The following is a 24,928-nucleotide window of genomic DNA, read 5'->3' as shown; positions in this document are numbered from 1 at the left end:
AGGTGTTAGATTTCCACTAACTTGGCACAAATGAGGCGAGAGAGTAACACAACAGAACTGTTTATTCAAGACAACATAAAACAAACTAAACTGAGAACACCCTGTCAGGGGCTGACAGCTCTTTTATACTCCGAGCCGTCAGTCGTACAACCAATCAGAAGACGCTGAAACTCCTGTGTCTTTGCCAGCCCCGCCTCTTGACCAATCCCAGGACAGCGTCCCCGTTGCCGGGTCGCCACCAAGAACACAGCAGTAGGAATGGAAATTTTACAGTATCCTTCCCCTAGAATGGGGAGGGAATGGACGGCCATACCCACCAAGCCACACCCATAGAACCGGTAGTAAAAAAATTTGAATCCCACCACTGGGCTAGATAGTTCAATCTGCTGAAGCTACTGACTGTTAATGATCCAGGTGAGGCTTCTGAATCCTTTTGAACCAATCATGCACTTGGTTTTATTGTAGTTTAACTACCATGCAGAAAAGCACTCATCTCATGTTTAGTCCTAAAGGTGATAACAATAAAATGACTGCATAATGCTACACTGCGCATACAGTAGTCACACTTGGGGCCTGGAGTACCTGGTGGATAGTATTCTGATTTAGTTAAATGATTGTCCATGAAATTAATAAAACACATAAATAACACCTGACCAGTAATAAAGGGTTTTTAAAATACTTCTTCTAGTAGGGATTGAGAGAGTTCACCTGTTTCATTGTACCTAACTTCTAGTATTCCCATACATCTTATAGATAAGAATGAGCAGACAACAATCAATTGTTGTACTTCTAAGTTTCTCCATAATTTCATTTGAGAGATATGATCAAAGGCTTGCTTAAAATCAATAAACGCAGACCTCGATTGCAATCTGTATTTCTCCCCCAGAAAGCAGAGCAGAATTGCTCTATTTTACTTCTCCCAGCTAAGAAACTGCCTATTTACCTGCAAGATTGTTTTTAACTCTGTTTAGTTTAAAGGTTTCCAATATAAGTGTCCACATGTAGGTCTTTTTAATTGTATTTAATAGGCAAAGCAGTTGATAATGATCAAAACTTACATACTTTTTTCAACTTAAAAGTTGAAAGTTTTGTCAATTGTTGACAAAAACTCAGGGATTAGGAATTCAGTTTTTTAAACTGTATATGTAAATCACGAGGCCTGAATTGTCACCTACCAGTCTAAATGAATTTTTGATCAATTTTGAGGGATCAGTTTCATTCCCGCTGCCTTTTCACAGTTCAACTCACTGATCAATTTTGGGGACTCTTGAAATAAAAACATATGATGATCAATAGTCAACAGGAATGGAAGTGATCCCTCAAAATTGATCAAAAATTAATTTGAAATTCAGGCCTCATGATTTACATATACAATTACATGTGCATTTTCTTTTCTCCCCACATACTATTGGACTAGCCATCTCTACATAAAGTTCATGGACAGACTTTTCCCATCTTAATACAGCAACATGACATTCCAGAGATGGAATTGCTATCTGTCACCAAATGGACAGATAGCAATTTCCCAAACTTATTTCACTATAGCAGTTCCAAATACATGAAACCTGGTGAATGTGATTCCTGTTATTGCTTAATATAGTGACAAATGCCTGTGGAAATTTTCCATGGTCACATTTTCAGAATAAATACTAGGTGAAAAATGAAGCAAAAGCTTTGTTGAAGATGGTTATGCTAGAAAATATTGCCACCATCTGTGGGAGATTACGGACAAGACAAAGAAACAACATTATTTAATCAGTTAAATGTATTTAGATATTTTGTTTCCTGTTTGTTCTACCATAATTACTATGTTAATTTCTGTGCATCTTGCATATTAAGTGAAGCATATTCTAAATTCTAAAACACTAATGGCCATTACTTCAGCCTTTTTATTAGCAGACAGGAAATAAATATGCAAAAGCTTGCTACCTAAACTAATTAGTTTACTGTTCATCTTTAAAAAAAAAAAAAGAAAAAATGTTTATTTTGCCTGTAGAATCCATATTGCGATCATACCATAGTAATATTTTTTTATGAATGCAGGCAAATATATATGACCCTGGATAATGTTGTCAGATCTCTCTAAACCTCTGGTCCCGGTGACCGACCCACATTGGATCCTGCAATATTATTATTATTATTATTATTATTATTATTATTATTATTATTATTATTATTATTATTTACAGTTTTTGCAATTTTACCAATATAAATTTGGTATTTCACCCCAGTAATAAACTCAAAATTCAAGAGTGCGACAAAGAAAGCTATAGTCTAAGTGATTTGCCTATATATAGATTTTTTTTAACTGGAAACAAAGCATTTGTCAGAATTGTTGTATGGTTACTTTAACCTCTTTTCTAATACATAAATCTGAGTTTAGAGAACGCTTAGACTGATAAATTTCCAACCAGAGAAGTCTGCTACTGGACAACATATGGAAACAATTCATTTAATTATTATATTTATATGCCCCCCAACTCACTTTATAAGTGATTTTGGATTCACTCTAGATTTATTCATTTTATATCTCACTTTTCATGAGTTTGCATGAGGTTCTTTCTTTCTTCATTTTATTGCCACAACTTTTTTTTTTACCTTCTAAGCAGTGGTGGGATTCAAATAATTTAACAACCGGTTCTCTGCCCTAATGACTGGGTGGGTGGGTGTGGCCATGGTGGGCGTGTCCAGGGGATGTGACAAGCAGCACTCGGCCTCCTGCACCCCATGTGGGAGCAAAAATGGGCCATGGGGTGGGGGACATGCCACCTCCCCACACCCCATTTTGGGCCTATGAGGCCTCCCTGCACTTACCTGGGAGCCAAAATGGGGTGCATGGGGACTCCTGGAAGGGGTGGGGTGGGGAGAGGCAGAGCCACCATCAATTTAGCTACCAGTTCACTGAATCCCGCCACTATCTCTAAGGTTGGGATTAGAAAGAATGATGAGATCAAAGTCATTCGGACTATTGATCAATGCACACATCTATACTTTGTATCTCAAAAGATGGCTGATTTCTGCCTGAATACATTCAGTGATAGAGATCTCAAGATCTCTCTGGGAGATCATGCTTTTATTTCTTGCAAAGTTCTTCTCCTACTCTCAGCAAACAACCAATTGGAATCTGCTTTCCTCTTTTTACATCCACACTAGCCATATTCCAAGAGACAAATTATACTAATTTTCCTAATGTGGACTTCAGCCAAAAACAAAACACACACACACAAACCCCACCCAAAACTGACTTTTACTATATCTAAAGCTATTTCTTGAATTAATTAATTAATTAATTAATTAATTAATTGATTGATTGATTGATTGATTGATTGGTTCGATTTATATGCCGCCCTTCTCCGGAGACTCAGGGTGGCTTACAATGCATTAAGCAATAGCCTTCATACTTTTGTATATACCTTCTTAGTAGGGCTTTGGGCTCCCCCTAAGTGGTGTTCTTTTTTATACAAAGTCAGCTTATTTCCCCCACAATCCGGGTCCTCATTTTACCTACCTCGAAAGGATGGAAGGCTGAGTCAACCTTGAGCCTGGTGAGATTTGAACTAGCAGTAATTGCAGGCAGCTGGTGCTACTTAACATCACTTTAGTCCATTGCGCCACCAAGGCTCTTATAATTTGTCTGAATTTGTCAGTGAAGAGATATCAAACAACAACAACAAAAGCAACAAAAGGAAATGACTGCTGATTTTGATGGTATTCTCTGCCACAGGAATGTGTGGCTCATTACTGAGTGAAATTCTCTACTAGTTTCTCTGCTACACTATGTTAAGCCTAGGTTAGTAAATGCACTATCAGAAAAGGAATCAGCTTGCTTACTTTTCCACTGCCATTCCTCTTGCAAAGATTTGAGGGTTGCAGTCGAAGCTTTTTTTTTTAAAGTTAAAGAAAATAAATTCTCCACTAAATCAGGATTTTTTAAAAAAAAGTTCTGTAGCTTTATTTTCAGATCAATCAACTTAATCCTATTTTGCAGAATCAAGAAGTAATTAATTGTGGATTAGAGAGCAAAACATCAGACCAGAGTCCAACTAAAAGAAAATTGTACAAAGGAATTTAAAAACAACAACAACAACAGATTAAGTACCTTGTTTCCCCGAAAATAAGACTTGAGTCTTATATTAATTTTTGCTCCAAAAGACGCATTAAGGCTTATTTTCTAGTTAGGTCTTATTTTGGGGGAAATACAATACTAAATGTACCCATCTTGCTGACAATCTTAACTGGGGCTTATTTTGGGGATAGGGCTTATATTACAAGCAACCTGAAAAAATCATCCAAGGACTTATTTTCCAGCTGGGTCTTATTTTTGGGGAAACAGGGCAGTTACTGAGATTTTATTTCTATAAAGAAACACAACAGAAAAGGGTAGAAAGTTTTAGATGGTAAAGACAGGGCCTTCCTCCTAGTTGTGATACACAACTTTATAAAGCAGTATAAAAATCAATATATAAAGAATATAAAGAAATAATAGAATTTGTTAGCTTTTAACGGAGCATTCTACTGAATTGCCAAGTGACAACGATTTAGATCACAACTGCTTTCTAATATGATGCTGAGGCTTTGTCTCAAGACAGAGTTTGCACATCAATAAGTAATCTGCATTGGAAGGAGCCCAGCCCAACATGCATTAAATAGCTTTTCAATATGTGCTTTTTACTGGCTTGGAGATAGAATGTCAGCACTGGGCATGAATCTCTCAAGGCTGATGGGGAAGCAAAGCAAATGAAAGTAATAAGCTCAACTTAATGGAAACAAGCTCATTACTATAACTGTTCTGCCAATCCTTCTGACAGAGGAATCCTTGGCAGCAAATAATTGTTGACTGCCTACTTGTAACCATGGAGCTAGTACTCTTGACACTCACCTGCTAAAGAGAGAAAGGAGACATCAATCATATCAAACTGTGCCCTGCTCTCCTCTTAATGGCAATAATTTCAGCAAGGACAATGCATCACTTCATTCCAAAAGAGGCTTTCAGGAAATAGAGATTTTCCTATTTTCTTGAAGCAGAGCTTGCTAGGGGGAATATAGAGAGGGGCTAAATTTAAGCCACAGCTTTCCAGCATTGATCCCCAAATCATATCTTCACAAGTAATGAAAGGGGTAGAAGAGAAAGCAATTGTGAAGGAACAATATCTTTGGACATGTATACAGCAAAACTGATACCTTGCTTTTGGGGAAGGGCGGTGTGTTAGGGGATGAAAAAGACCAAACTGGTCTAGCAAAAGAAGAATAATTGCGATCCAGTAACATGTGAATGCAAGAAGAGGAAAAATAGACTGTCCTAGTTTTCAGGCTCTAGGACAGTGATGGCTAACCTTTTTGCCATCGTGTGCCAACAGTGTAGGGAACGTGGGGGGGGGGGGTGTCGCATGCACATGTGCCCATGTCCATAATTCAATGCACCCCCCCATGCATGTGCATGTGATCCCCTCATCTGACCCCCGCTTTTGGCACGTGATGGCCCGGTGGGCCCAGTAGGCCCATTTTTCGCCCTCCCCAGGCTCCATAGACCTTCTTGGAGCCTGGAGAGGGTGAAAACAGCCTTCCTCACCTGCCAGAGGCCCTCCAAAGGCCAAAAACAACCTGTTTCCCGACTTCCAGTGAGCCCGAAAGGCCCAATAATCAGCTGGCCGGCGCACACATGCATACTGGAGCTGAGCTAGGGTGACGCTCGCATGCCCACTTATATGGCTCCACTTGCCACCTGTGGCACGCGTGCCATAGGTTCGCCATCATGGATCTAGGACAACTCACATTGTCACGATGGTGCCATGTGATGTATCAGGACTTTTTTTTCCCCTTTGCTAAACTGGGTGTGGGCGTGGCCAACCCGCAACCCATCTGGCTCATGGGCCAGGAGTTTGACAGCTCTGATCTAGGACACGGATGGACTGTAGAGTTATTTGAAATGTTCATGGGGATATTGGATAGAGTTGGTATGGTGGGTGGGGCTGAAGCAAGAAGAGAATATGCAAGCAGCAAAAAAAAAAAAAAAAGATATGGATAGAGGTAGTCTTCTACTTACAACCATTCATTTAGTGACTATTCGAAGTTACAAGGGCACTGAAAAAGTGATCGCCGTCATCAATATGAACCCAGTTGCCAAGGGTCCTAATTTTGATCTCGTGACTATGGTGATGCTGCAATGGTCATAAATGTGGAAAATAAAACAGTGACTTATGACCCTTGGCAACTGGGTTCATATTGATGACGGCGATCACTTTTTGCAACCTTCTGACCAGCAAAGTCATTGGGGAAGCCAGATTCATTTAACAAGCCTGTTACTAACTTAACAACTGAAGTGATTCACTTAACAACTGTGGCGAGAAGGGTCGTAAAATGGGGCAAAGGTCACTTAACAACTGTCTCGCTGAGCCACAGAAAATTTGACTCAATTGTGATTGTATGTCAAGGGCTACCTCATTTTCTCCACCTCTTTTCCTGTTCTTTTTCCCCCCAGTCTCTCCTAAACAGAGTGTTAGTTCTTCTCAGAGGTCTCAGTGGGCATCTTGCATCGAGGATTTGAAATGGAGCCAAGGGGGACATGTACCCTAGGACAGCTTAGGATGCAAGAGAATGAAAAAGATTTTGCCCATTGTCAAAAGACATTACCACATCCCCCAGATTAGCAATATATTCTAAGGATTTATATCAGTGGTGAAATCCAAATTTTTTTTACTACCGGTTCTATGGGCGTGGCTTGGTGGGCGTGGCTTGGTGGGCGTGGTGTGGCTTGGTGGGTCTGGCTTGGTGGGCGTCGCAGGGGAAGGATATTGAAAAATCTTCATTCCCTCCCCACTCTGGGGCCAGCCAGAGGTGGCATTTGCCGGTTCTCCGAACTACTCAAAATTTCCGCTACCGGTTCTCCAGAACCTGTCAGAACCTGCTGGATTTCACCCCTGATTTATATGCCTTCTTTTGAAACAGACATTTCTCCCCAAAGCAATTTTCCTCAAACATTTGATAATCGCCAGGCAAAAGAGTTAAATATAAACCGGTGGCGTAAAAAGAAAGGCTGCAGCAAATGAATAAAAGAAACTGAACCGTGAGTGCAAGAATAACAAAATAATAACTCTGAAATGAACAAAACAGCTGCTAAAATGGTCTCGCTGAAGCTTGTTGGATGGACTCCGAATATAAAGGAGATTATGAGAAAAGTAAATATCAGTGTGGCTGACACAAGGGCAAGGAGAATATAATGTTTTCCAGATGTTTGCTTGTGTTTTTCTCCTTTTTTTTTTTACCCTGGGATATTTGGCCATTTTCTTTTTTAGAACAGAGGTTAGTCCTAATAAAGAAAGTCATTTTGTAGGTAAAGACTGTCCATCTGTTCTCCTGCAAGGTGGAAGACCTGAAGACCTCTCTGAGGACTTGTAACTGGTGCATAGTTATACTGCTATTTGCATCAAGGAACATCCCATCTGTTCTTCCAAGGAGTTCATTATGTCATTATCAACGAAACACAAACAATATTTAATGCTCAGCTTTGAACAAACTTAGAGCAAAAGAATTGCTTCTCTAAACTTAACGACAGCTATCAAATGTTGGTGCAACTTTGATCAAACTTTTTCTTTAAAAATTTTTGGATTCAGAGTACCCTGTGGATCTAAGGGCAGAGTTCAGAACCTGAGAAATATTTTAGCAAGGTACACGAGACAGGTTGGGTTCAGCATACTAAACCACAAGTGTGTTTTAGCTGTGATTTATTGAATAAGTCTCCTTTGTCAAGATTTACACATAAAATTAAGTCTTAGTCCAGGAGCATAGAGGAAAATAGCTGGCTTTTCAGTCTAATATATGGACCTGTATAGATCTGGAGATAGATATTCATGACATCCTGGTTTATTTTACCAATAATTTACTAACAAAACTACGTTTGGATTCATATCATGTTAAACTATAACCTATATAATCCACCAAGCAGGATCCAGAATAACAGAATTGGAAGGGACCTTGGAGGTCTTCTAGCTCAAACAGGAGATCCTATACCCATGATGGTGAACCTATGGCATGGGTGACACAGGTGGCACATGGAGCCATATTGGTGGGCACACAAGCATTACTCTAGCACAGCACCGGCGTGCATGCACACTGGCCAACTGAATTTTGGGCCTTCCGGGCCCACTAGAAGTCGGGAAACAGGATGTTTCCGGCCTCTGGAGCACCTCCAGGAGGGTGGGGAAGCCCACTTTTTGCCCTCCCCAGGCTCCAAGAAAGCCTCTGGAGCCTGGGGTAGTCCTACTGAGGCCTACTGAGGCCTACTGAGCCCACCATGCCATCACGTGCCAAAAGCGGGGGGAGTGTGTGTGGGGGGGATTGCACGCGCATGCACGGGGGGGCGGGGTGCATTGAATTATGGATGTGGGCATGCGCAACTCCCCTGTGCTCCCCCTGCTTTTGGCACAGAACAGCAAAAAGGTTAGCAATCTCTGTCCTATACCATTCTGGATAAATGGCTGGCCAATCTCTTCTTAAAAACTTCCAGTGATGGAGCCCTCACAGCTTCTGGAGGCAAGCCATTCCATTGATTAATTGTTCTCACTGACAAGAAATTTCTCCTTAACTTTAAGTTTGATCTCTCTTTGTTAGACTTCTATCCTTTATTTCTTGTCCTGCCTTCAGGTGCTTTGAAGAGTAGGTTGAACCCCTCTTCTCTGTGACAGTCCCTAAAATATTATCATGTCACTCCTAGTCCTTCTCTTCATTAGACCAGTGGTCCCCAACCTTTTTATCGCCGCGGCCCGCTGAGCGCGCGCAGGGGTTGGGGCACGGCCCAGGAGCTTTTGCGCACGGCCCATTGCGCACGGCCCAGGAGCCTTTGCGCTGCAGCGTTTATGTCCCCTGGCCGCTGCGCGGCCCGGTGCCAGGTACTCCACGGCCCGGCACCGGTCCGCGGACCGGGGGTTGGGGACCACTGCATTAGACTAAACATTCCCAGTTCGCACAACCATTCATTATACAGTTTTTTCCTGCAATCCCCTAATTGCTCTTCTCTGCACTCTTTCTAGAATCTAAACCCAACAGACCACCTTCTGGCTTTATCTAACTGGAGTTTGATACTGTTGTTTTGGTGTGTTTTTTGTTTACTTAGCTTTCCATAACTTCTGCCTACACATCCACCTCTAAAAAAAAGCCTCACATGATATAAAGTCGCTAATTATGCTTTCTTTTGAGATGTAATTAAAGTGCAGGAAGTCAAAGAACATGCAGATCACTAGAAAGAAAACTATAAAATGATAAGCAGAAAATTTGCCCCTTGGCTACCAAATACCATATTCCAGGATGATTTATCTGGCGGTGTCTAATGAATTTGGTAATTGTATTAAATGAATAATCTGAAGGAAAGAGGAAGACATGTTTTTAAAAAAATCAATTAAACGAGGATTGACAGGAAAAAAAAACCCAGTATGAGTTATATGCATGGTTGCAATTTAAAACCATAATCCCCTTAAAATATCAGACATTTGACCAAGCCAAAATAGAATTGAAGCATAACATCTTTAATTGACCATAAATATTGACTGCAGAGACACATCTGATGCCAAAAAAGAAAAAAAAAGGAAAAGAAAATAATATTGCAAGTCTTCATGAATTGAAGGGAAAAAAAAGGGATTCTCACACTTGGAATTTTTTTTCCTTTATTACTCTCTCACCTTTCTATTCAACTGAGTACTCAACCTAGCTCCCAATGATTAAAATATAAAATACAAGAACTTAAATAATATGACATTATTCAACAATAACCATCTGGTGAAAGAGAGATATTCCTAAATACAGTGCAAGAGATGTTGTTGTTCAGATTACTGGATGGAAGCACCAATGGTCATCAGGAAGTGAATTCAAACCAAGTGTTTATGTTTTAAATCAATAGTATATTATATAATATAATATACATATATATACAATATATATACATATATTAGTATAATATATGTATAGGCACCATGTCATCTCTGTCTGCCATGTTTTGCATTAACCAACTTCTGGACACTTTTCTTTCTGTCTTTAAGAACTATTTCTTTTTATTAAAGAAGTTTTCAACAGAATAAAAGCAATACAGATTTCGAATTGAAGAAAAGAAGAATAAGGAAAAATAATAAAAGTAGTAAAAAAAAGTGGAAAAAATAAAGCAAAATAAATTGAACAGATAAAAAGAAAGGAAAAAAACTAAAGGTCTATTTTTATTTATTTATTTTTATTAGTCATATTTCTATGCCGCCCACTCTCCGAGGACTCTGGGCGGCTTACACCAAAGACAGTATACTAAATAGCATATTGCCCCCAACAATCTGGGTCCTCATTTTACCCACCTTGGAAGGATGGAAGGCTAAGTCAACCTTGAGCCGGTGAGATTTGATCCGCTGATCTGCTGAACTAGCAGTCAGCTGAAGTAGCTGCAGTACAGAACTCTAACCAGTGGGCCACCTCGGCTCTTAGTCTAGCTTCTGATCTTAGCAGCAGTTATAAGTATATTTATATGCACTGCACTGATGATGATGTTACTTAGTTTGGGTAATGAAACGTCTACAAGAAAACAAGCCAACTCGGCACCAAGGACCCCTCATTTCAACCCTGAGCTACAAATATTCTCCCTTTATTGGTACATTTATATTTTATCCTTTCTAAGGTTTCATCTTAATGTCCTCTTTTCATACACTTTCTAATCATCAAATCCATAAAACATCAGTTCATTTTTTTCCTCAGCAAAAAGTCCATAAGGGGTTTCCAGTCAATGATAAAACCAGCTTTTGGTCACTTCTCAAGAATAGCTTTTCATACCTCATTTTGTAACTATCTACATGAGATGCAATCACCGCATGGAAAACTTGCCTCAAAAATGCCTTTCTTTGGAGCACCCCTTACTAACCCCCAAGAGAAGCAGCAACCTCAAAAATCTTCAAAAAAGTTTATTGACAAGCAGACATTGGAATATATCTCTGAATACATCAGGCAGAGTTTAAATGGAATCTAATTTTCACAACAATGAAGTTAAGGGGTCCCCCCTCCCCCCAAAAAAAATTCAGTGCTGTGAAAAGAAAGCATTCATTTTTGCATGTACAGAATGCATTTTAGACTAGCAGAGGAATTTTAAATGATCTTTTTCAGAATAATGTGGCATGCCATCTGACCACCTGAGATATTGTCACTTGAGTGTTAAAAGATGTGAACTAAACATTGCTGTGAATCACACCCCATTTTAAGTTTTGGCCATGACTTGATTTTATCAAGTTGATTTTGTTATATAGCTTTCTTTCCTCTAAATTTAGCTTTGTGTATTCAGGCCAGATAAAAAGGCCTGAAAACAACCCTTTTATCAGTTTTGGGCTGGGCTAATTATTGCTTATATGTTCAAGCTCCTTAATTAAATGAAAGATGGTAGAAGATAGCAAAGAAACATCAAGGGGGATTCAGGAGAATGCTTGAATTCTCCCAACATATGGAGTCTTATTCCTCCATATGGATTTTTCTATTGTAATTTAATTGTTATTTCATTATGTGTGCGCAAGTGAACGTGCATGCACACACACACACACACACACACACACACACACACACACACACACTTAAATATTATTTTAGGTGATCAGCCCTGTGATTTTCCTGTAGATGAAGTGTAGAACATTTTGAACGGATGAATAAGAATATTTGATGCTGCTTGAATTTCTGCTGCTTTTCTAGCAACACTACCTTCTCCTTCAGTTTCATTTCTTCCCAATTTGGCAAACCTGTTTCAGACATCTGGCATTTTGGAGAACAATTGGTGCAACACACACTTGGTCTAATATAAGAAAGTTATTGAAGATTTTATCTTTCATGGGAGAAGGTCAGCCACATGGACACTTTTTCCTCACTTTCCTTTCTTTCTCTTTTTTATAAGGCAACAGAATTATATTAAACTGCCTTCTGTCTTTCAATCAATATGTACCCCATCGTTTTAGCAGATTTTCTCCCAGCTGTCCTCTGGGTATTGTGTTAGTTCACAACAGATATAGTCACAAGTAGACTTTCCAACAAACCTGCACAAATTTGGACGTACCGTCTGTTTCATACAAGATTTCTTTTCTACATTTTGAAAAAGAAAAGGCATATATCCACAATAATACTTGCCAGCTACTAAGAGGTATCACAATGCTCCTTTACAATTTCTAATAGATGTGAATAAATTACTAGGATGAAATTCTTCCACGCCATGAGCTGAAACAGATGTCTGGCTAAATCAAAGCTTACTTTACCTCCAAAGTTGTAAGTTGTTCTTTACAAACCATCTTCTCCACTCACACCCAAATCACCAAGTCACATCAATTCAGTCACTCCAATCACCAAGAACTATTAAACTCAGACTTAACTGAACTTTTGACTTAACTGAACTTTTGACTTTTAGTGCTCGTGTTCATTTTCAAAAGATGACGATGCTGACCTGTTCTCCCTTGGTTTCATCTCTTATTATGCAGTTGGAACTCAACTAAACATACTAAAACCTAACCTGAATTTTTAGAAGAAAATTGTTGTTGAACTATACTATGCTTGTTTTTTCTCTCTTGTAATGGATTGATTTATGCTACATGCATAAATCTGTTAAATGTGTTACCTGTTATTTTATATTGTGCCAACCTATTAATTCAGTAGTTGTCAATTGACATATGAGACAATTTGGATACAGGTATAGCATAGTCCCATAACCAAATATTCAAAACTTGATATATGTGTTGAAACCTGAAAATCAGCGTCCTCCCAATATCATTCATTCACATACACACACACACATACACACACACACATACACACACACACACACACACACATTGGAGCATCTCAAGAGCCTTGATAGTACAGGGGTTTAGTGCACCCTGTTATTAACACAGCTGCCTGCAATTTCTGCTGGTTCGAATCTCTCCAAGGCTCAAGGTTGACTCAGCCTTCCATCCTTTCTAAGGTAGGTGAAATGAGGACCCAGTTTGTGGGGGCAATAAGCTGACTTTGTATAAAATATACAAAAGAATGAAGGCTATTGCTTAACGCATTGTAAGCCGCCCTGAGTCTCCGGAGAAGGGCGGCATATAAATCAAATTAAAAAAAAAAAAATCTCGAGCATCTCATTCATTTATATATTTCTGCTTATAGGATACTCAATATGGCTCATTATAATACAAAGATTTAACATTTCTGTAAAACAGTTAAAAGCACTAAGAAAAACTTCTTCAGACTTACTCAAACTGGAAATCTTAGTTAAAGAGAAAAACACTTGACTTCATTCCTAACATTAAAAAAAAAAAAAATGAGGCTAAGCACCACTCCTAAGAGAGCATGTTCCATTTTGTGGTGGTGGGGGGGTGTTAAGAAAAGGTCAGGATGCTTGACCATTAAATTTTGGGAAGTGAGGTATCTTTAATCAATCTCTTGACATTAACATATACGTCATGGATGTTTCAAGAGTGAAAGCCTTTGCCCTACAGTTGAACATTGCAAAGCTTTCATATGGTCATGAATCCTGCAATGTCTAATGAAGTGTGTCTCAACGTTGGCCACTTGAAGATGATGGGTGGACTTCAATTCCCAGAATTCCTCAGTCAGCCATTCTGGCATTCTGAGTTCCACACATCTTCAAGTAACCAAGGTTGAGGGGTGGGTTCTACTTACCTTTACTACTGGTTCGCATCGGGGCCATGCACATGCGCAGAAGTATTTTGATGACGTCAGGGTCAGTGGGCGGAGCCTCCCACCGGTTTTACTATCGGTTCTATAGAACCGGTGCGAACCGGGGGCAACCCACCACTGTAATGAGCGTTGTCTTTAACATCCCACCTCTTCCCAGTTTATTAGCTTGTCAATATCTAATCTTCATGGAGGTATTTGCACCTATACCACTTGTTCAGCTGATGCTACCCATGCTCTCCCTTGGGTGGATGTGCAGTGCTTTGAATTTAAGAGAGAAAAGAAGTGTTTCAGAGTATGCTGGTGCATACATAATAGTTATTGACGGCCTTTAAACCAAATCTGACTTTTTTCGGGAATTACAATCCAGCTTCAAAGGGCAGCTAAGCGATTCTCGGAAAAGAGACAACTGTTTTTAAGGCATTGCCAACTGATACAAAGTGAGCAACCTCTGTGCTTGGAAGCATAGTTTTGGGTTTTGGATCTGATGTGTTTCACATCAGTCCCAATACACAATTATTGATGATATAGAATATTAAAAATATTCTAATTCTAACAGAACACTCATGTATTTTTAACTTACTCTTTTTCAGGACTGTGATGTGTGTTATACAGTCTGCTGTGGCCAAAATAATTTCTGATGCAGAATCAAAGATCAAACAATTGCATCCAACCTGCCTTCCACTGAGACATATATATTGCATGGGTCAGAAGGACGGCTGAGAAGATGTCTGCAGATCCCTCACATTCTGGATATAAACTGTTTCAACTCCTTCAGGGCATTGCAGGCCAAAACAACTAGATACAGAGACAGTTTTTTCCCTCATGCCATCACTCTGCTGAACACCTAATTCTCACTTTCTCATATCTATGTGTATTTTACACGTAATGTGGCTGTAGCATTATTATTTATCCTTCTTATTGTTTTTTTTTTACTCCACCCTCTTATTGGTATTATACCAATTAACACCAGCTGCCTGCAATTACTGCAAGTTCAAATCTCACCAAGCTCAAGGTTGACTCAGCCTTCCATCCTTTCTAAGGTAGGTAAAATGAGGACTCAGATTGTGGGGGCAATAAGCTGACTTTGTATAAATATACAAAAGTATGAAGGCTATTGTTTAACGCATTGTAAGCCGCCCTGAGTCTCTGGAGAAGGGCGGCATATAAATCAAATAAATAAATAAATAAATAAATAAATAAATAAATAAATAAATAAATAAATAAATAAATAAAATTATGGTGATGATTATCATTATTCTCTTAAGAGAAGCTCTCTTGCATGACAGCTTCTGCCCCTGAGACAAAACCCTTGTGTATCTAAACACACTTGGCCAAATAAAGTAGTCAAGTCAAGTCAAGTCAAGTCAAGTCAAAAGGAACATAAATGCCTACACTAAACTGGTGTAGTCCCACTAAAAGGGACGTGGTGGCTCAGTGGCTAATACGCTGAGCTTGTTGATTGAAAGGTTGGCAGTTCAGAGGTTCGAATCCCTAGCGCTGCGTAACAGGGTGAGCTCCCATTACTTGTCCCAGCTTCTGCCAACCTAGAGGTTCGAAAGCAGGTAAAAAATGCAAGTAGAAAAATAGGGACCACTTTGGTGGGAAGGTAACAGCGTTCTGTGTGCCTTTGGCATTGAGTCATGCCGGCCACATGACCACGGAGACGTCTTCGGACAGCGCGGGCTCTTCGGCTTTGAAATAGAGATGAGCATCGCCCCCTAGAGTTGGGAACAACTAGCACATATTGCAAGGGGGAACCTTTACCTTTAAGCTGGATAATTTCTCAATCATGCCCACTCTTCCTACCACGGTTTAGTTTTTCCTTCATTACCCTTTTAACTGGAAATGCCTAGAAATTGAACCAAAGAATTTCTGCATTCAAAACACGTCGCCTGCTACCAACATGCGGTCCCTTCCTTCTAAAGAACAGAAAGAAACGGGAGACCGTTATAGCTCACATATTGCTTTGATGTAACTAGCCAGATTTTTGGCTACCTGCCTGGGCCATGTACAATAGGATGGCTACATTTATGTAACTGTGGTATAATTACTGGGAACAAGGGAAAATAGTGGTTTTCACACAAGACACTTTCCCATTCACTTTTATTGGCCAGTGTCTGACATTTGAACACAAAGGTACCCTTTTTAAAATTCACAGAGGCAGCCTTGGAGGTTTTAATCTGTTCTCGGTTGAAATTAACAGGTATCAAGTGTTTTAAGAAACTTCTTGAAAACAGCACTGGTTGCCTATAAATATTTGCAGATAGAAAGAGCAGGGGGAGAAAAGAAAAGGACAAAAAGGGAAAGGAAAGAAAACACCAAATAGCTAAAGCAGGCAGCAATTAGCAAAGAATCTAATCCTGATTCTTTGGTGCCAATCGTTAGAAAAAGCTTTAACTGTCGAACTATTGTCCTGTTCCCAGTTTTTATGAAGCCCACATTGATGTGTGAGCTCAATGCCTCCGAATGAGGACAGCTTTAGAGCAAGATTAATTACTGACCTCCATTGCACCAAATAAAGATTACCTGCTGTTTTCCATTGCCCATCTTCATTACAATATGCAAAAGCAACAAAATGCGGAGGACATGAACAGAAAGTTGATGATGCTGTCTTAATTCTTTTACATATTATTTGCAAGAGGGAAGTTAGGAGCAGACCAATAAAAAACAAAAGCTTTGATTCTGAGGTATACCTTCTGCAAAGGAATGAATGGAAAGTTTTCAGTTACATTTTTTTTTTGGGTAGGTCAGTGCATGACAGAAGATTTTCCCCCGGGAGAAAAGCTGGTTTAAGAAAAGATCCATAGGATAGTTTGGCCAGGATTTTATGACAACCTGGTCCTGACTAGGAAATGGAAAGTCAGATAAGACCCAATCAGATGAAAGTGACAGACATAATTAGAGCTAATGATTTTCAACAATCTAGGACAACTTCAAACCAGTTTCTAATTTCTAAGTGCTAGGACTTCAGCTACAGATGATCCTTGAGAATGGGGTTATTGGGGGAACTTCCAATCAGAATTTAGACCAAAATATAGGACGTGGTGGCTCAGTGGCTAAGAGGCTGAGCTTGTTGATTGAAAGGTCGGCACTTCAGTGGTTCAAATTGCTATACAAACTCAAGAGAAACCGCTCCAAACTCGATTGCAGAAAATACTTCAGCAACAGAGTCGTCAATGCCTGGAATGCTCTATCTGACTCCATTGTTACATCCTCAAACAACCCTCACAGCTTCAACCTTAAACTGTCTACCGTGGACCTTACCCCATTCCTAAGATGTCCATAAAGGGGGCGTGCATAAATGCACCAGCGTGCTTATAGACCCTGTCCTACTGTCCCCATTTACTTGTATTCATTTCCATCGTTCATGTCCATGTTCATATTTATACCTGTTATCAAGTACATGTTTGACAAAGAAAGAAAGAAAGAAAGAAAGAAAGAAAGAAAGAAAGAAAGAAAGAAAGAAAGAAAGAAAGAAAGAAAGAAGTTGACTTTTGATGCCAAAGTTGATTCTAGATGGGGTTGTCTTTCCTTTAAGAACAATAATGTGATTTACAGTAGACACCCTCCTGGATTCAGGGGAAGGCCAGTTTGTCCAAATGCAGTTGATATGGTTCACTAAGAGCCATGATGGCACAGTGCTTAGAATGCAGCATTGAAGGCTTACTCTGCCCACAACCTGGAGTTTGATCCTGACCAGCTCAAGATTGACTCAGCCGTCCACCCTTCCGAGGTCATTAAAATGTGTTTCAGTTGTTGCACTGATTGCTGATAGATTGAAGTATTGCCTTTTGATGCGAGTGATGAGGAGAGGTTTATTTGATGAGATGCTTAATGTTTGCTAATTCATTTGGTTCTTGTTGGGTGCTTGCTGTTTGTGTGTATGGGGTGGGGGCTTCTATTATGTCATTTTAACTGCTATTGTAAACTATAAGCTCTGAGAAACAAACACCCCATGAATTTAATTTCCAGTCAACTAATGGTGTAGGTTTCAATCAATGCTGTGATAAATTTAATAGTTTTCAGAACAACTTCAGCCTCTTGTTTATTGATTTGTTTGTTTCTTCATTTTATTTCTTTCCAATCCTTAGTTAGGGTTTAAAACACCATAATTTAATGTATGTAGCTTATTATGCTATTGCATCTGTATTAATTAGAGTAACTTTGCCCAAACAAATTCACTTCTTGTGTGATTTCTTTTCACTGCAGGGCTGAAAATATTGCAGATAACATCGGAATGTAGAGGTTGTGGTTTTTGGGGGGTTCATGGATGAACTCTTATTATGCTTCCCGGCTGATCTCCATCAACAATCAAGCCTTAGATTTTATTTTTTCAAAGAAAAACCCCATCTGGGAACAACTGTGGGTGGTTAATGGAAACATAATCATAACAAACATTATTGTTTAACCCTGCTGTTTAAGTAACTTTGGGTGATGGAAAATACAGAATTATTTACACTTATGACTGTGCATTCCGTGTGGGGTCTTCTTTTGATTATAAATTACCATACTTCCATACTAAATAAATTGATGAATATACTTTCAATGCCAATGTAAGAATGTCCCTTTAAAATGGACCAAATGCAATATAGAGCATGCATTGCAACAGAGATACAGAAGAAAAGGTTTAACTGCTAGAATAAAATTAGCCCATAAAGAACCAATGCAAAACAACATCAAAGTGATATCATATCAAAAATCTCTTTGTATTTAAGTGCCTGAGCAACGCTTTCACATTGACGGAATCCAATCAAGGCAGTTCCAAAAAGGCAGTTCCAAAATAAAAGAAAATTGAGAGGGATTAAATAAATTAAGTGGGACAGGCAAGAGGTGATTTTTTTTGGACCAGGTAAAATGAACATTTTAGAGGCAGGTTATTTCTAAGCAAAATTTGTTTGCAAATCATGAAATGTGCACTCTTGATGACCTTACAAAATGGTATCCATATGTGATCCATATGTACTTAGAGTTTGTAAGCACTATTTGACTGTTTCCCTATGACCATCATTAAGTGTTGTACCTTATGATTCTTGACGAATGTACTCCGAGAGCGTATGCACCAAGACAAATTCCTTGTGTGTCCAATCACACTTAGCCAATAAAGAATTCTATTCTATCCTGTAACAGAAAGGAACACACCCAGTTACTTTCTATCATACCTGTACTTTCAAAAAGCAACTGACCACTCCTACTTCATTATTATTATGGTTGGTTGCACATTGTTTAGACTGGATTTGGTATTTTATCCAAGTCCTTCCCAGGGACCTGTGATAGGTAGATATTGTTGTTCCATGTTCTTAAAAGTATTGCAAGATGTAAGCTGTTCCAGGTAAAGCTGTCTTTTGCAATTGACTGATTTTATCACTTCTAACCATCTTCTTGACCTCAGCATGATTGATGTCAGTCTGAAGGATGTCCCTGTATTTATAGTGATCATCTTCATCCAAACTCTAGAAGTTATTTCTGTAGGGCATCTTGATGCCTTCAGTTTTCACTGTCTTTCCCTTGTTGATAGTAAGGGTGGCACATTTATCCATTCCATTGCAATATCATGGTTGTATATACAGGCAATGTTGAGCAGTGATTCCATTTCAGCTTCAGATTACCTATTTAAAGGAAGCAAAAAAAAAAAAAAAAAAAGCCTGGCAGATTTTTTTGGTGTTTGAGAGCTATGGTCTATTTGTCAATGCAATCGCAAGCAGTAGAGATCATAGTGATTTTCAAGGATTCCTGAAAACTCCTGTTGATTCTAACCTCATCCAGTCTATCACCATTGACCAGTAACCGTATCTTCCGTTATGCCATTGATCTTTGCACAAAGCTTTTGATGTTTCTACTGACTCCTGCTATTTATAGGAACTTCATTTTCCAGTCACGTGGGAGAAAGTTGAATGCCTTTTTGTAATTGACCCAAGTTTCATTCAAGGTGGTCTTCCTTCTCTTGAAGATTTCCAAAATCATCTTTCATAGGATCTTTCATTCCTTCCCTGTTTGGGCAGTTTTCTTTTTGCTCAGATGGAAAGACCTAACTTTAAACCAGGTCTTTGATTGGAACAGTCCATGCTATCGGACTAATATAATAACAAAATAATACATCAGTGATAATACCAGTTAGGAATTTGAAAGTTGCCTGGTGCTAATTGACCTGTAGTTGCCTAATGCTGCCCCTTCTGTTGGATCTTTCATTGTCAGGTAAGTCTTACCAGATGGTAACCAATTTCATTTCCTGGAAGTATGTTGTTAAACTGGTTGGCAATGAGTGATCTCCACTCATATTTTAGAAGACTCCCTATGTCTTCATTAGCACTGTTCCGAATAAGAAGCAAACAAACCAAAGATTGATCTATTCTGAGCAATAACACAACATGTTGAACCCCTAAAGCAATTCTGTCCCCAAAAGAGAGACTAAGTGAACATTTAGCACTATCCTAATAGAGAAAGATGTGCTTACCCTTCACAAAACCGAATCTCCTAATGTTATGGAATGCTCTCTCAGCAGAAACATTAACCTTCTTTGTAGTCAATCAGGTTTTTTCAAAGGTTAGCAAGAGAACTGTCAGTGACCTGGTTAGCAATGATTTACAATGTTAGTCTCCTATGAACTTTACAATATTATTGCTATTATTAAGTTTCTTCCTGCAAAACAGTCTTTTTGGTTATGTTCATACAACATAGTTAACAAAGTTACTTGACAGTCTAGTAGCTATATAGTTTGGCCAATTTTAATCTTAATTTTATTTGTGTGTTTGCGTGTTATGTTGTACAGACTCAGCCTTTTGGTTAATGTATGAATTGTTGAGAATTGTTTGAGAATGAGTCAATTCAACAACAAAGTTAAGTCTACGATCTGAACACATTTCACTGAGTAATGCATTGAGTTTGTGAGGTGGTTTCCTCAATGGATGAATATTGGCATTTGCAGGTTATAGTATTCAGAATTTATAGCTTGAGATAATGGGGAGAAAAATTGATGGGATAGTATTGTCATGCTTGTCGACAGCCGGGAGAAACTCCCACCTGAAAAGCTGCTGTCAATCAAAGTAGACGAGAATCAACATGCATGCTGTGGGCTTTTGTGTAATATCAGGGGTGACCTTTTTTAAAAAAATAAAATAAACAAACCAGCATATAAAGCAAGCAAAACTTTCCAGGCTTCTGTTCCCATAACAAATCTCATGGCATCTCTTGAAAGAAAACAGACTAATTTTGGCAATTTCATGAGATTTCAGACTTTCGTTTTAAAATATGGGTTAATCAGTGAATCAGAAACAGATGTTATGATACTTGTGAGACCATATTATCAACTTTATTGGACTACTTGTTTTATTAAGCATTTAATTTACTGGACAATTTTACAAATCATGTTAAGTTAATACATTCTACAATAAAGAAGACTCTGAAACTAAAGAAATGCCAAGGTTATTGGCTATCCCAATTTCCTTTTTGTTTTGTTCCATGTCTTTATATTTCACTCCACCCTTTTACAGTAATTTCTTGGAGAATTTCTAAAATTAATCCTAGAATTGGAGCATAAGTAATTTATCTTAATGTCTTTATTTATTTTCATATTTTGCCAAGTCTCTATATTTCTATACTGCCAGTCCTATGTTGTAAAACTTAGAATGGACTATGACTGGTAATGTAAAAGATGGGAAAAAAAAATGAATGAATGAAATGAAAAGCTGTGAGTTGAAAGCACCCAGAAAGTCGGAGGGAGTTAAACTAGTTTCACCTTTCTGGTTTTGAAACACAATAGGGTAATTCAAAATTCTAAGATCCAAGGAGTGGAAGAGTTGAACATAATTTTAGAAGCATCCCCAAAGTAATGTCCTTTAATCATAGCATTTAGTCTTGTGCTGCTGATTTATTATTATATTTTTACTGTGATGCCAAAAAAATTTCTTTAATGAAAAATACTTTTTTTTAATCTGCGATAAAATACACTGACATTGGCTTTTCCTAATAGGTTCCTGGTGGCTCTTGCTGTACCAATGAATCAAGAGAATGATGCTAAGTGTTGCATTAACATAGTAATGGTCGGCAGGATTATGGCTTACATGATGCATTAATGTTGGACCAGCCAGCATGAATGGTGCTCTGATCGTATATCAAGACAGCACCATCTGGCAAGAGGTAATCTCGGAGTTTCAATCATAATTGCATTAATTGCAACCTTCTTAACAAATGAGCATTGTTTGGAGCTTGTATGCATGCTTACGCAAGCAGAAAGTACTTTGCACTTGTCAAGGCAATGTTAAGTGACTGAGATGTGATTGATTCAGAAAATCAACAGGTGTTTACAATGCAAGGAATTGCAATAGCAATGCAGCACAATTTTAGTATGGGAGAGAAAGATTTGGACATGGTCTTCATGGAATTAAATTACATGACTATATAGACTATATGAAGGGACAATCTACATGCCAGGACATGACACTGATTTTTTTTTTTTACAATGGCTTCTGAAAGTACAACATAACTCTATTTTCCTAGGTTCTATGCTGTTACTATTTCAGAGATTGCAAGTGACTTTTAGAATAGAATAGAATAAAGACTTCCGGTTTGCGAGCTTCGGCGACGGCGGTGATTTTTTAAAGACCGCCAGCCCCGCCGCCTGTAGAGCCGCCCCGCGAACGAGGAGCGGCTCGAAAACTCCGAAATCTTGAAGATTGCAGGAGCAGAGACAGCAGGGTACAGGTTGAGCCCCTGTAACCCCCCCAGGGAATTGCTTCTGGGGGTGAAAACAGGAGCGGCTCCCTTCCAACCTGCGGAGACTCTGGGCGGCGTGGGACGATTCTGCCTTCAGCAGAACAAGCTGATAGCAGCAAACTTTTAAAGTGAGAGGAACTAATTCTAACAAATAGCGGAAATATCAACTTGAATCCAGAAACCTGAAAATTGCAAGTATTAGTGCTTTATTGACTTTTTTAAATCAAAGAGAAAGTGAGCGAGTGAAAGTGATTTGAAAAAATATGGCGTCCAGCATTTGAGTTAACGAGCTAGTGAAAGTGGATTTGTGAAGCCTCCCTGCTTTGTTACAAAGTTGAAAAGTTGCTACAAAGTTGTTCTACTTAAAGAAAAATTTTTTTTTTTTGCTAAAATTTGACTTTGCTTTACTTCAGTTTTACTTGATTAAATCTGGGGGACTTTTTTAGAAGTTTCTGTGGAAGAGGGAAAGGAAAAAGAACTTCCCTCTTCAGAAAAACTAGCTTACGTGGCACGATGGCTTCAAAGAAGCAGGAAGGGAAGGCATCAGGGGGGGGATCCCCCACACACAAACATCAAACGCAACTTCCCCCTGCTCAACAGCTACAAACTCAGAAAAAAGAATTTGATGTGGGAGATTTAAAAGAATTTATTTCTAAAACTTTGGATGACAAATTTCAAGAATCTCAACAGGAAATAGATTGTAAACTTCAAAAATCACACGAGGAATTTTTGCAGGAAATTAATGAAGTTAAAGACATGGTGAAACAGAATCAAAATATGGTGACCAAAAAAATATCAGAAGTGGCGTCTGGCCTGGCAAATTTTATTGGGAAAGTTGATTTTAAACTTGAAGAATTCAAATCAGAAGTTAATGTTAGGATGAAAGATAATGACTATAAAATTGATGAAGTTGACAATAAAATGCAGAGAATTGAAGATGAGATTGTCATGATACAATTCCGGGCGATGGAATTTGCCATACGGCTTCGGGGAATTCGAGAGGAGGAGAGACAGGACTTGAGACAAGTTTGCTCTGAAGCCCTGGCTAAGATTTTACAAGTTAATCCTGATTTGGTATTTCATAAAATAGATAAAATCTATAGAGTGAACTCTTGGGTGGCCAGACAAAGACAACTGCCTAGAGATGTGGTCATATACTTTACTGAGAGAGAAATTAGAAATGAAATCCTCCAAAAATCTTTTCACACCTCTGTACAAGTGGGGGGCTCACGACTTGTAATTTTTAAAGAATTACCTCCTAAAATGCTGAAAGCTAGAAAGGAATTTGGTTTTCTTGTTAAGGAATTGAAAGACTTACAGATACCCTTCCGGTGGGATGCACCAGCTGGGATAATTTTTAGATATAAGGGAGAAGGATATCGGTTGAATACCGTGGAGAAGGCACAACATTTTTATAGTACTATTCTTAAGGAAAGAATACCATCTCCACGTACATCTACAGTTTTGGAGATTAAGGAGAGTGAAGAGAGGCAATTGGAAGAACAGTCTAAGCAGGAATTAGAAGTGCAAGGTGCAGAAGGAGGTTTTCTGAGTGAGCCCTTGTTGGATTCTTCTCCAATTTTGGATTTGATTCAGTTGACTGAAGTTAAAGATCAACGTATAACTAGAGCTCAATCCAAGTTACTTAAACAAAAGCAACAACAACAACAGGAAAGACAAGACAAGATGGCAGCTAAGAGTACCCCACAAGAGAGTGGAGCTATGGGAGGAGCAAGATCGAAGCTCTTGGATGAACTTCAAATATTTTGCTCTGCGCTCCAGAAACAGGCTGATGACTCTTAAGTGTCTATCTTGGAATGTTAATGGGTTGAATTCAGCACAGAAAAGGAAGAAATTATTTACATATTTGAAACAATTTAATAATGATATAATATGTTTACAAGAAACGCATATTACAACTCAAGATCAAAAATATTTGATAAACTCAAAATTAGGAGCACATTATATATCTTCAACTTCGCAGAAAAAGAATGGTGTGGTTATTTATGTAAATAAAAAATTAACAGCAAAAGTTATAGAAGTAGATCAAGATGGTAGGTTTGTAGCAATTGAATTGCTCACTGCAAATGGTCAAATTCTTTTGATTGGAATTTATGCTCCCAACCAACAACAGGATTATTTTTACAAGATGTTACATACTAAAATATTGCAATGGGACTATAGATCTATTTTACTTATGGGAGATTGGAATGGAGTAATTGATTCTAAATTAGATAAAAAGAGCTTGGCAAAGTCTAGAATTAGACTACCGCAGACCTTTTTTGATATGAAAGAAGATATGGAACTAAAAGATGTTTGGAGAATACATAATCCAAATGAATTGGATTAGACTTTCTTTTCCGATAGACATAGATCCTTTTCTAGGATTGATTTTATCCTGTTGTCAAATGATCTACTTGTTAAGACAAAAAGAACAAAGATTTTTCCAAGAACTTTGACGGACCATAGCCCTGTATGGATAGAAATCGAGATGGATAAGGTTGAGAGACGTTCTTGGAGATTAAATGAGAACTTGTTTAGATAT

The sequence above is a fragment of the Pituophis catenifer genome, unplaced genomic scaffold (assembly GCF_029215685.1).
Source record: "Pituophis catenifer annectens isolate HBS135680 unplaced genomic scaffold, rPitCat1.0.hap2 SCAF_13, whole genome shotgun sequence".
Classification (NCBI taxonomy): Eukaryota; Metazoa; Chordata; class Lepidosauria; order Squamata; family Colubridae; genus Pituophis; species Pituophis catenifer.
The sequence above is the reverse complement of the archived record's forward strand: the minus strand, read 5'-3'. Positions refer to the sequence as shown.